The 12,852-nt window shown below is 40.9% G+C and overlaps 1 protein-coding gene across 1 annotated transcript in view; it reads left to right on the plus strand.

The window, feature by feature from the left end:
• zbtb20 (zinc finger and BTB domain containing 20) overlaps window positions 1-12,852 on the plus strand; it is a 36,619-nt gene that overhangs the window by 1,074 nt on the left and 22,693 nt on the right. The window lies entirely within an intron of this gene.

Below are 12,852 nucleotides of genomic sequence, written 5' to 3' on the forward strand. Positions count from 1 at the left end.
CTTAAATGCATTTCAGTTTGTTAAACTTACCGGGAGAGGTGGTTGGTTTTTTTTGGGGGGGGTTTTTTTTTGGTTTTTTTGTGCACGCGTGAAATCTATCCTTGGAGCGAAGCGGCTCACACTGAGACAGATGTCTAGCCTACATTTTTTTGTGAATTAATATCATTACGCCGTTGCATTTATGAGATGGGGTTACGTTCAGATGTGCTCAGCAGGCGAGGGGAGGCTGGCTAATATTGTGTCTGTAGGTAAAGCAATACTGCAGGTCCAGTTTCTGGGATAAATAAGAACTGGATCTGGTGGGACTCTTTTGGTCTGGATTTTGGTGCCATGCTTCTCCCAAAAATAAAAGCTCACTTTAAACTGTCGCAATCGCTCCCTCCCCCCACGTTTTAAATTCATACCCTACAGTAGATTAAAAAAAAATGTTTACCATGTGAGGCTGGCCTAGATACGAAGCCATGCTCTGGTGTAATTAAAGTTGCAAGAGAGGCTCTCTGTGTTCCTTTTGAGACATTTTGTTGCAAAATATTAATGGGCAACTCGTGATTCCTTCGCTCTTCCTTGTTACATGGCAGCACAGCGGCGCTTCGCCTCTTGATTAAAGTCAAAATATGTGTATTGTTTGCGCAATTAAAAAAAATTAAATATATATATATATATAGATGCGTGCATATGTGTGTATATAGATTAATATACGCGGATGAATTTACTGAAAGGGCCACAGAGAGTTCATCCCGAGCAACATGTCAGTCTTGCTCTCTCCGTGCTCGATCGCGAGCGTGCACGCGCGCGCGTGTGACTGAGAGATGGACAGGGGCAGAGCGCGTGCGTGTATGCGTGTGTGTGCGTGCATGCGTGTGTGTGTGTGGCAAACAGATGTTGTCCCAAAGCGCTCGGCTTTGTCAGATAAAGAGAGTAATACGGCGTGTCCTTGTGTCTAACGCGAGCGCCGCTGATAGGTTTCTATAATACAGCACGTTCCGTGTCTGATTAATAGCCACACACCCGGCTGGAGCCCGGGAGTTGTTCCCAGGTATAAAGCTTTGCGTCAACGCATTAGTCATGTCACAGGTTGGTGTTGGTTTGGTCAGTGAATAGCCCCAAACAAGAGACCGGTCCCGGGTTTGACAGGCACGAGAGAAACGCCGCGTCCACGTCCTTAAAGCGCAGACTCGATCTGTGGATGTGCACCTGTGTGTGTGTGTGTCAGAGCGTGTGTAGGTTTTTTTCTTTCTTTCTCTCTTCCTTTTTTTTTTTTTTTTTTTTTTTACGATTCTGCGTTTGCCTCTGTTTTTTTTGTTGTTTTTTTCACTTTTGTTGTGATCACTTCCTCCTGCCCGCCTTCATTCAGAATATGCCTCCACAACGTAAACGACTTGCTTGTCTATAGGCTCGGTTACGTAATTGGTGGCAGCACTGGATCGTTTGTTTTCTGAATGGACACATTTGGAAAACACGGAGCTGAGCGTGCAGCATGTTTGTAGGAGAAATGCAACATTTCCTTCACCCCCTCCACACACCCACCCACCCCACCCTCCTCCCCTCTCCTTGATGTGAGACTTCAGCCAGGCATAATTGCAATTCTGTCCCATGAATTAGAGCACGCTGATTTGACAGGTTGCATGTGGGTGAGGAAATAATGAGAAAGTAAAAATTATATTGTCACAATGTGTACACTTCATCTGAAAAGAAACTCAAAAATTATAGTAACCCCCCCCCCCCCCCCAAAAAAAAAAAGGCGTAGCACCTGCATTTGTGGACATTTTATTGTTTTGATGAATTGGAGGGTACTTGTCTTGGCTGTAAGTGAGCTCTCGCCATGGCTTGATGTCAAAAACTCTTGTTTTATCACCACAGAGGTGTACAGGAGCTGCTGAGCGAGGGTAAGCCATTATGTGCTTTGGGAGTGTTTGTAGTCCGTGGATCAGGTGCCCGGTTTCATCTCAGTTAAGTCAGGAACGGGTATTTACATGTATAAATTCCACACACATTAATATTCACAGGGTTTGAGCCATCGCCATTTGCCCACTTTCTGTGTCACGGCTCAAACCCACCCATGACTAATGAATATTTAAGAGTACGTCTGCACATCAAGGAAAGTGGTTATTGTGTGAGGAAACCCAGCAGATAAACTGTACACCTATACTCACATGGAAGAAAGAGGCTGTGTGTGAGTGTGTGTGTGTGGAAGGGGTGGGGGGTGATCAGTTAATCCACATGCGGCAATCAATCCCAATTTTCTTTTGGCTTCAGCATCCTTCACTCATCCGCTGTAGCTTGTCACCGTCTCTTCACATTTGCCAGTTTATTATTATTGACCAGAAAACTGGTGCAATGTGTGCCCAGCATTCAGTTTTGAAGTGTTTTTGACTGATTTAGTCACGCTTTCACACATTTTCTCCCACCTGATTATTTGGGTTTACTCAAGTGAAAATGTGTAAGGGTACCATGCTGTACTAATGTAATAAGTGCTTCTTTGTAAGACACATATAACCAGGAAAAAAAAAACAATCATCTTGTACTGTACATGGACGCAGATGGTAGGTCAGATTTCCAAAAAATAAAAAATAAAAAAATAAATAAGTGAAATAAGGCACTGATGCCCAAAAAGACAAGATAGAGACATCTTTCTGAAGCCTCCGCAGTGCTTCATTGGTTGTTGGTATTCCCACGCCATTCAGCTATCTTCACCAGGCTGTTACCAGGTAAGCGTGGTGGTCCCGAACTTACATGATTATATTTATAAATATTTGAAAGGATCATATTGTTGCAGTGCAGTTGCCCTGAAATGTTTTTTTTGGCCTTGGGAGCTACACTATGTAGTGAAACGGACTGGAGAGGTGTGGGAGGGCGTGTAGCGCTGGTCATGAGAGGAATTCACCTCGCTCGTTCTGCCATGTGTACTCTGTATTTATAATTTTATTTTGGAAAGTCTACATTTGGCTGAAAATTCTGGCATGTGCTGGCAATACAACGGCAAAGAAACAAACCAAATAAAATTCCTCCTCGCGGTAATGGCGAGCCTTTACAGATGAAGTAAAATCAATAACTAAAATTTCAAGTCAGGTCTTTACCATCGTATGACAGCAGACTTGCACTTGAGTCCATTGTGGCACTTTGTCTGGCTCAGTTGAACATATTTGGCAGCCATTTTGGGAATGCAGCAGAGATCCATCGATATAACAAGCCACTTTGTGGATTGCATCCAGAATGTCACAGTGCTTGTTAACTGCTTGGCCTTTTTGTCTCAGGCAGAGTTTATCTTTTCCCAGCTTTTTATTTTTTTTCCCCCTCCCTGTATGATACTCGTTAGATGAATATTCCCCCCTTTGGAGTAAGGCTCATCTTTGATGTGATTGCCAACAGAGACTGTTTTCAGGTGCACATCTTAAAGTTAATAAGTCTTGTAATTAACTACAGAGTAGCCTTTAAGCCTTTAATAGACTTTAAGCTTCAGGATTTGGTTTTGTTTAAGAAGAATGAATAAAGTTTCTCACCTTCTGTTTATTGGTAAGACTCCTGTTTTACAGCATTTGCAGCTGTAACGCAACATTTGAGTCCCTAGCTGCCATGGTAACCCCCCAAAAAACTCAGGTGCCTCTAAAGTATCAGTGATTAAATTATTTTCCATTTCTATTTTCCTTGTATCCCTTGATCCTAGTAAAATATAATGATAGTTCTTCCTTGCTGGATCGTTGGATTACGCTTTGCAAACTAGAAATTGTTGGCAGGCTAGCTACCTCCTGGCTAACTGGCTTGGATCCTTCTACCCACAAATCACCCTTTCCACACATTACATGCTTCTCTTTATATTACATTATTTTTATCCCTGAATATACAAATCAATCACAAAACCTATTGACAATCTGCACAGGTTGCCTTTGTCAGTAAGGAATGAATTTCCCCGTTAGCTGCATAATGCAACACAAAACCACTGTTACAGTGTGTTATGGGGATTTCCTTCCAGCAATAAAGCAAGGACTGAACACAAAATCACTTGTTTAAAGGGAGGAAAATTGTGTTTTGTTATTGAAGATGTGGAGAAGAAAGCATAAAAAATATTTTGGAATCAACTGAGAGGCTTTTATTTATTTTTTAAAAAGAAACCCAATCAGGGTATATTATCCATAAATAATATTTCAGGAATATTTACAGCTCCAGACTTTTTCTTCTCCTTCTTTTAAAATTCATTGAGTTGTTTTTTTGTCTTGTTTTTTTTAATATGTGCCCTTTTAGTTCAGAACTTTTATTAAACCTTAACTGAACCTGGTGTGACTATAAGATCGTGCAGCATAAAAACTTTATGACGCGTTTTTCAGTTTTCAAAGGACTTTTGTTTTGGAATCTTCCCTCCCTGCAAGTATCACAGGAATGCGTAATGAAAGCACAAATTGAGCCTGAATAAGTATTTGCCAGTGTTACAGCCGGTCGTCAGTAAGCTTTTGTTCGGCTATAAAACTTTATAAAGTCTCATGAAACCCGCTTACTATCCTTACTTCCTGCATAGCTTCATAGTATATGGTTTTAGATTTGAATGTTTACTTTCTCCAAAATAAAGCAAAATCTAAAAGGAGCGTCCCACAGGGGAGAAACTCATCACACACTTGCCGTCGGATAAGAAGGTTTTATTTTAATGTTTACACATGAGCTTGGTACAGGACCAGAATTAATATTAGCCTGCTCACACGATAAGAAATATGTTTATTAGTCTTAAGATTAATTTTTTTTAAATTTTGTCATTTAAAGTGCAATGCCAGCTGCTTTGTTTTCGCAGTTGCGGTCTCCTTGTGTCACATGTATACAGTATATACATTACAAACATGGTGGGTATGATCATGTGTTTCCATTACACTCTCTTGGTTCATGCAGTTGTTATCAAAGCTTTTATATTTGTGCTGCAGGAGCCAAATCTCATGTAAGAACTTGATCAGAAGTTATTTCACAACAATTTCACAACGGAAGAGTTTCTTTTTTTTTCTTCCTTTATTGAAGATGTTTAAACTTCTTTAGAACTCATTTTAATAACGTGTCTTAGAAACATTTATTTTGTCGGTCGCATGGAAGGAGCATTTAAACCTAATTAATGTTCTTTCTCTTTAAACACACAAGCAGGCCTAGGTATTCAACTGATGTGAAAAATGTATCCTGGATTCTAATAGCAAAGTTGTATGTTTGCCAAGGTGCATGTGTGTCCTCAGTTCACCCTGCTACCCATATGGTTTTCTACAAGTCATGGTGAGCTCACTGCCTAGCTGAAGGGGAGAGTATCTAAAGAGAGTATGAGAAAACTGCAAAGAGCAGTAGTGTCCTTTGTAAGTTTTTCAGCTTTTCACAATAAATATAAGCGCTGTAAGTTCCCGGCTTCATTCTTGGCATCGAGGAGACTTTTTAAGCCTCATTCCACTAAACTGTACTCACACCAGCCAAAATGTTAAGATTGTGCACACTCTCGCTCGAGGTACATTGGTATGCACTGTGCTTTGGGTAAACTAAGGGGGAATTATTTTATTTACACAATAGTATTTGTGTTGTGGTTTTATCAAATATTACGTTTGCTGAAACCTTAGAGTATTTTCACATAATCTAAAACTGTATTTTCTTTCTTTTTTTATTGAGTAAGTCATTAGTTGGTTTTTTTTTTTCTCGTCTTTTCTTTTTTTAAATACAGCCTTAGGAAATCACTGTTAGGTATTTTTCTTATTGAAAGAAAATCTTTAACAAGGGAATTTTTCTCTTGCATTTTCATCTTGAAAAGGCATATCTGTTCTTATACCATCCATGTTATTTATTGCCCTGAATTGTATCTATATCAAGACACGTTTAGGTTTGAAGAGTCTGAAAATAATAGTTAATTTGTCTAACAGCTTCTTGTTTTAATGAATAGTAAAGTATAGATTGTCTTTTTTTATTATTATTATTAGGACTGTTGGTTTAGGTGACAAAGAAAATGCATGCCTATCCTGTTCAATGACAACCAGATGGCAAGGCAAATGTTCAGTTTTATCCGAGTTGCCAGGTTTGTTGACAATAAGTTTGACATTTATCAAGTGACCCAGTGGGATCGTTCTAGTGACGTTCGTAACACCTGCATTACTTTTTTATTGTAGATGCAGTCCATGTGTCTCCATGAGATAGTTGGGCGGCTTGAAATCCAATGCAATGGTTGCTGGTTGTGGCAGCAGTGGGACGCTGCACGTGAAAACGTCCATACATGACCTTGTGGCAGCTGCTATGTAAACTCACTTTAAGCTCTTTTTAAAAAAAAATTTCTGTGAACAGATTAAACAACATGAATCCAATTTAGAGTCTTTCACTAGAGTGAGCTGTGCTGCTGGCTAGTGTCTAAACAATCATTCATTCATTCACAAAGCATGTTTCTTATTCCCACTTCTCTTTAGGCTCAGTTCCAACATGCATTTATAGGAAGGAAGGTCACACAAATAGACAAAGACACACATAGCTATTGTACGTACCCTGTTAACTTCACCTAACACAGTCACATGACCAGGAATAAAGGCATATGCATTCCTGAGCCTCTCCATCAAACCGTGGCACCACAAATGACTTAGAAGTGGCACATTTGTTTCATGACCTGCCGAAAATACTCACAGGCCTGTGGCACGATCTTTATAGTAATATTACCAGAAACAGCTGATCAGCTTAGGTTACACTCTGGGGCTTATGAGCTATAGATTGTTAGCATCAACGATAATAATTCTGCTGCATTCAAAAGACCACACTGACCAACAATTCATGAGCATTAGCAAGGCCAAAGGGCCAGAGGATTATCATAAACGGAGCTGATATTATCGGCGCTTTGTGCTGAGGTGACCCTGTGGTCTCTCTGCTTTTTTTTTTTTTGCATTAAAACAGATCAGAGAGGACAACCTGGGCTACACTAAAATGCACAAGGAACAATAGGAAGTGTAGCAATGGTGAACACGCAAATATCTTGTTGTGTTGACGGTGACAGATTGCACAGCAACAAACAACGCAAGCCATGTAAGGTAATGGAAATTCGTTACAAAGCAAGTGCGGTTTGCTCTGTAATTACAAATTACAGCATTGTACAGCTCCACCAGTTGTTGTCTTTGGAAAACATAAGGAAGTCCAGTAAGAAACGCAACATTGTCAGCATCACTTAAACGCCTTTTAAATCAATTTCCCTACTTTAAATATGATCGATCTTGGAGAAGACTTCACTGCTAATGGCATTTTTTTGTTTTTTTGGGCACCAACAAAGCAAACAGGAAATGGAAAGACCATAAATTAATGAGCGTGTTAACAGCTAACACATCGGGTGGTAAAAATCTATTTTAAAAAAACAGCCAAACAGCTACCATCAGCTCATCTGACATCATTTTAAAAACATATAGTCATCCTCACAGTCACACAAGGACACAAGAAGTTGTTATGTATATGCAACCTCTGATATGCTATAGAACTTGTATAACCACACTAACTGGTGTTGCTTACATAGTTTTTCCTGATGTAATTGCTAGGAAAACAACAAGCACAAACAACAGACTTTCCAGGCAATGCATAGGCCCATTTTGAGATTAGACTGTCCAAAGGTTTGACACTAAATTGGACTGTGTTAGTAGAAGCCTTACATGTGATTCCCATGAAGCTCATAAGCTTTGTTTTGTCACATGTCCAAGTTTGCATATTTTTCTTTAAACTTCTCCATTTACTCCTTTGTTTCCTCCAAAAGGTGTATTTACTGAGTAAGAGGGTGTGGCTTACAGTGTTGGCAGTAGTTTCTTAAAATGTACTCATCATAAATGCCCGACGAGAGCTGATTTCCTCTTTACATGAATGATCTTATTGTCCTTATGCGAGCGCCGTTTCCACGAGGGACCGATGACTTATCTGTACTTTGAGTGTGCTGCTGTGAAATTTCAGTCAGCTCAAATGTCTAAATAACATCTAGAGATTAACACAAGGCCGAAAGAGTGGAAATCTTTAGTTTTTGGCCTTTCCCTGAGCGCTTGTGAAATCCTGTAGTTGGCTTGCTTAACAAGTTAATCTCGCAACACGCTATTGTATGGATGAAATTTCATAATGTGGTTAGATTGCCACCCCTTGATGGATTACCAGAAAACCTTACCTATGTGCCAATTTTTGTTTAAGTCATTAGCTCTAAATCACATTGCTCAGCCTGCAGACCAGTGGATCAGACCAGCGCTTGGTCAAAGCGTGTTTAGGGCACGGTTGTGGTCGGCAGTGTTTCAGTGCGTCAGCATTGCACTTTTAGATGGGTCATATGTCAAATGATCTGATGAGACATATATAATCATCTGTATTTACTACACAACAGCTTGCCAAACTAAAAATAAACTAAACACTGCTAACATCCATATGGCTTCAAATAAGGACAGCATGCTTCCATTAAGTCTTCTGGATTTACCATCTTATTCACATAATGAGAAAAATCTGTGTTTGAAGACATCATATTGAAGATATCACCAGTTCACCTGAATAATGAGTCAGTTTTATTTCATCCCAATGCCATTTGTATTTTTGTTACCGTAGCTACAGGCTGAAGAAATATGTTGCATCATGAAACTATTTTTTCTTTTGCAATGACCATTTTTCTCTTTTTTCTCCTGCTAGCATGTTAGCAGTTTTGTACCATGTCTTTTTTAAACGGCAAACATTGTGCTTGTGCTTGCCAGAGAGAGAGGGTAGGCTGCTGACCCTTGAAGCAAAAGCAGCTAGCGGAGCAGCTGACCTGCTTAAAGCACCCTTGTGCATTTGTGAAAGTTCAGCTCTGTGCTGGACCATCACCGCGCTGGCTCGTGCACCCTTGTGCAGCTGCTGTGAAACCTCATGGTACACAACTTCTGAAGTTGCTGACTATTCCACGCACGCACGGTCGAGTAGTGATTTAAAGTCACTGCTAGCAGTTAAATCATTAGTCAGGTTAACTTAAAGGTTTAAATTTTACAGAGCAAAGTGCCATTGTGGAGGCACTAACCATGACTGATGAAAGAAGGCTTTACTGTTTAACCACAGCACGTATGTGTGCTGTCTTTGAGAGGCAGGACACCTTGAAAGCGCTGCATGTGAAACCCGGCTTTACATAAAACTTATGCGAGCATCTTTTTTTCTGTTTTTCTAGCTCTAAATACAGATGAGACTGTGGTTTCATTTTGTTTGGCCTCGCTATAGTGACAAACATAGTGTACTCTTAACCCTAAACACATTCAGAGCCTGCTTTGTTCGTTATTGTGTTAGAGCTGCGCGCTTCTTCACAAAGGTCCCGCACAGTCCCCTCGAAATTCAGCACAAACGCCTGTTTTTTCCCCCTTGTTTACATCTCAAGGATAGAAAGTCAGGAGATGCTTTATTTTCTTTGAAGATACAAAACTGTTCCTCATAGCTACACAGTCCAATTTTTGAGAATAGAAATATGAATAGAGGCATACACGCTGATATTTCTTGATGAGCTGAATGTATTAACTGCTCTTTATCATGATACACTAGTAATAGACAGAGAGGTCCTATATGAGCAGCTGTGTAGGTTCGTGAAGATCTCTTAATGGCCTGTGAGGTCCTTTTTTGGAGAGGCAAAATGTCCTTGACGTGTGTAGTAGCTGTAGAGAGGCAGTTGCATTGGACACTTGTGCCTAAATGATAACTCTTGAATTTAGCATTATCTGCTTCGGGGGTTAGAGGTGTTTTGGAGACTATCATATGAGTAGTCAGATGGTTCTTTATGGTCAAATGCTCATTAACAAAAGCAGAGCCATTTGCCAATTCTGAGATTTTTTTTCTTTTCTGTTCCATCACCAAAGTGACTGCCGTCTTTAATTTTAATGGCCTTAAGCCAGCAGTGGCTGTTTGTCCCCCTCCCACCTCCCCCACTCCCCACCCCATCCTCTTCATAAAATACAGTATGAACAAAAAAAATACTGATAGCACTAATTCACAAGTGTTTGTGTGGACTTTGTGTGAAAAAAAAAGTATATTAGAAGTAGATTATCCTCCCATCTGTAAGTGTACAATGGATCTGCTATGGATAACGGGTGGCGGTGGGTGTGTTTTTGACAGAAAGTGACGAAGTTGAACAAGCTGTCCTGTCAAAAAATACTTTAACTGTCCTCCACTTGAATTGCAGTGTTTATTGTTATTTATGTGCTAGAGGAATTTATTTGAAAGCCGCACATCCTGTCACATTGAGTGGCTTTCTGTTGGGCTGAATATGTTAACACATTAATATGCTGCGCTACTGGAGACATTTCAGTGGAACTAAAGATTCGCGGCGTGATTAAATTAAGGGGACCGTAAAGAGTTAACAGTGGCTGCAGTTAGCGTATGATGCACACAAATGCATGAACACAATACAGTCATTGAAGCAATTTCAACTGAAGAGAGGCTATAACATTATAGTGGTGTAATTACTTTACAATGCTTTGACCAAGAAGGAAGGAATTTGAGAAAGGAAAAGTGTTGTAAATTTAGATATTTTCATGTTTTGAAACCGTTCCTGGTCTTGAGTTTAAAATCGAAAGTACCGTTTTGAAGGAGGGATCTCTGGTACGCCTCCGTTTTGAGGTGAAATGGCAGTTCAAAGTTCAAAAGGCGTTTCATGTTTCATAATAATAGTTGCGTATCGAGTCTATTTTAAACACGCTATAATTATCAATGATTTGCACTCGAAATCATTCAAACTATTTCACCGGTTCTGACATGTCGCGCCGTACAGTTTCAGTCCAGGGAGAAGTAGAAATTGGAAGGAAAAAAAAAAATGTTGTGTGAAAAATCTTGGCTCAACTTGTCAACAGTCTCCGTGTGCTTGTTGATGATTTTCAGTGACTGCAATAAAGCCAAATCAATTAAATCCTGAGACTGAGGATGTGGTTTTTCTGCAGCTTTTCTTGGAGTGTATGGGAGTTGGGCGCATTACTTACCTGTTAAGTGCTCAAAGGTAACGAGAGAAACGCAGCGCTCCAAATTGTTCCGATTTAATTAGCTGACACAGCTGTCGTTGGCCAGACTTTTTCATTTATTTCTTTTTTCAAAGCGTGCAGCGGCAAAATAGTACTGGCTAACGTTTGATTTTTAAGTTTGAGGCGTTAACTGATGACGCCGAGTTGCGTGTGCGCACCCATTTTGTCAAAGAAGTGAGCTGAACGCACTCTGTCTTTAACAAACGCGCCCCCTTCACTTACCTCACGAATATTGCTTCATTCCCCCCCACCCCAGTGTTCTGGCTACATATTTACATTGTGAACAGAATTACATTAGATCCCATATCCAAAACGTACTATTACAGCCTGATTTCTGGCAGTTTATATGCTAATGTGCTTGGATGATTGAAATTAATAATTACAACGTCGGACGGTGATTGTTAAGCAGCGGAGGTTTTAGACAGACTTACTGTTAATAAGGTGTAACACAAAAACACTCTCGATAAGTGCAGATCTGCATCACATCCATCAAGATGCTACGTGCGCGTGCATGGACATGAGCTTTTTCATCATGCCCCGCGGCCCTTTTGTCTCCACACTGAATCGTACCAAGGGCCTTGAATGTATGCTTGTAGTGTGTGTTGTAAGCAGTATTTGCATATTCAAGATGTACATTATTCAAATGGCTGATACTGCTCCTTTCATAACCATGCCTCTTATGTCTGTTCTCAACCCCATCCCCCATTCTCACCATTCTAACCCCCCTCACACCCACCCCAAAACCCTCACACCCCACCCCACCCCACCTTGATTAACTAATGTCCAATTCGGTGCAGCGTGTTCCACGAGCTCACCTCCTCACGCAGTCAGCTGATTAACCTGGAGCCTGCCTGGTGAAGTTGCAACCCTCGTCTTCCCGTCTTAATTCCTCCTTTTTTTTCCCTTTTTTTTTTTATGCCCCCTTCTTCCTCCTCCTCCTCCACCCCTCCCTAGTCTTTGTTGTGGCGGCAGCAGCAGAGCATGCGTTGCATTGGCGGTCTGAAGCATTGTGTCTGATTTCCAGCAGACAAACTGACCTCTGGGGATTTATTGACAGCAAACTCCACAGAGGCAGACACAGAGCTGGGGGCATGGAGGCAGCCAGAGAGTGGGGGGGGGGGGGGGGGGGGTGTTGGAGAAGGTTTGTAAGGAGAGAGGAGGGAGGAAGAAGAGTGGGGGCATAGACGGATGGAGAGATAGACGGGTAGGAAGGGAAGACGGGGAGAGGTTCAACGTGATGAAACAGGAAACAGGTAGAGGCGCAGAAAGAAAGAAACCAATATGGGGGAGGTGGGGTACGAATGCTGAATTTAGTTTGATTTAAATTTTTTTCCTCCCCATGGAGTATTAGCAAGTGAAAGAAAATGGCCGCCTCCTACAAGGATCTAATTAATTTTGAAGGATCATCAGCCCCTTTAGTCCAAGGCAGGGTACAGGAGGGAGGGAGGGAGACAGACCCCTGGGCTGATTAGAATTCACTGCAGGTAGGCGCTGGCTGCTGCTCACCCACTGTGTCACGGCTAAAATGGAATCACTGTTGTGAGTGGCAGTCTGGGCAACTGAAGCCCGCTTCCCTTGGCCTACTCCTTTGTTGCCAGCGTTCACCTCAGTTTCCCCATTAGGCAGGTGGATTTACATGTCTGGACTGGTAGAAGCAACATATATGTGCGCAATGTCGAGCAGTAGCCACAAAACCCAACCATGGCACCTGGATAACATTTGCATGTCAAGCTAACCCCAGCAGGAAAAAGGAAAAAAAGTCAAATATTTGACATTATAATGGATAAAGAAATTTGACATGTGGGTGTGCGGTCTAGTAAAAAACAGTGGTCTCGCTATTGTTTTTTAGGTGGTGAAACAATATATATATATATATATATATATATATATATAT

Source organism: Aulonocara sp. 'chitande type north' Nkhata Bay, linkage group LG10 (assembly GCF_057382095.1).
Source record: "Aulonocara sp. 'chitande type north' Nkhata Bay isolate Kocher_YH1m ecotype deep benthic linkage group LG10, A_spYH_male_GT1.1, whole genome shotgun sequence".
NCBI lineage: Eukaryota > Metazoa > Chordata > Actinopteri > Cichliformes > Cichlidae > Aulonocara > Aulonocara sp. 'chitande type north' Nkhata Bay.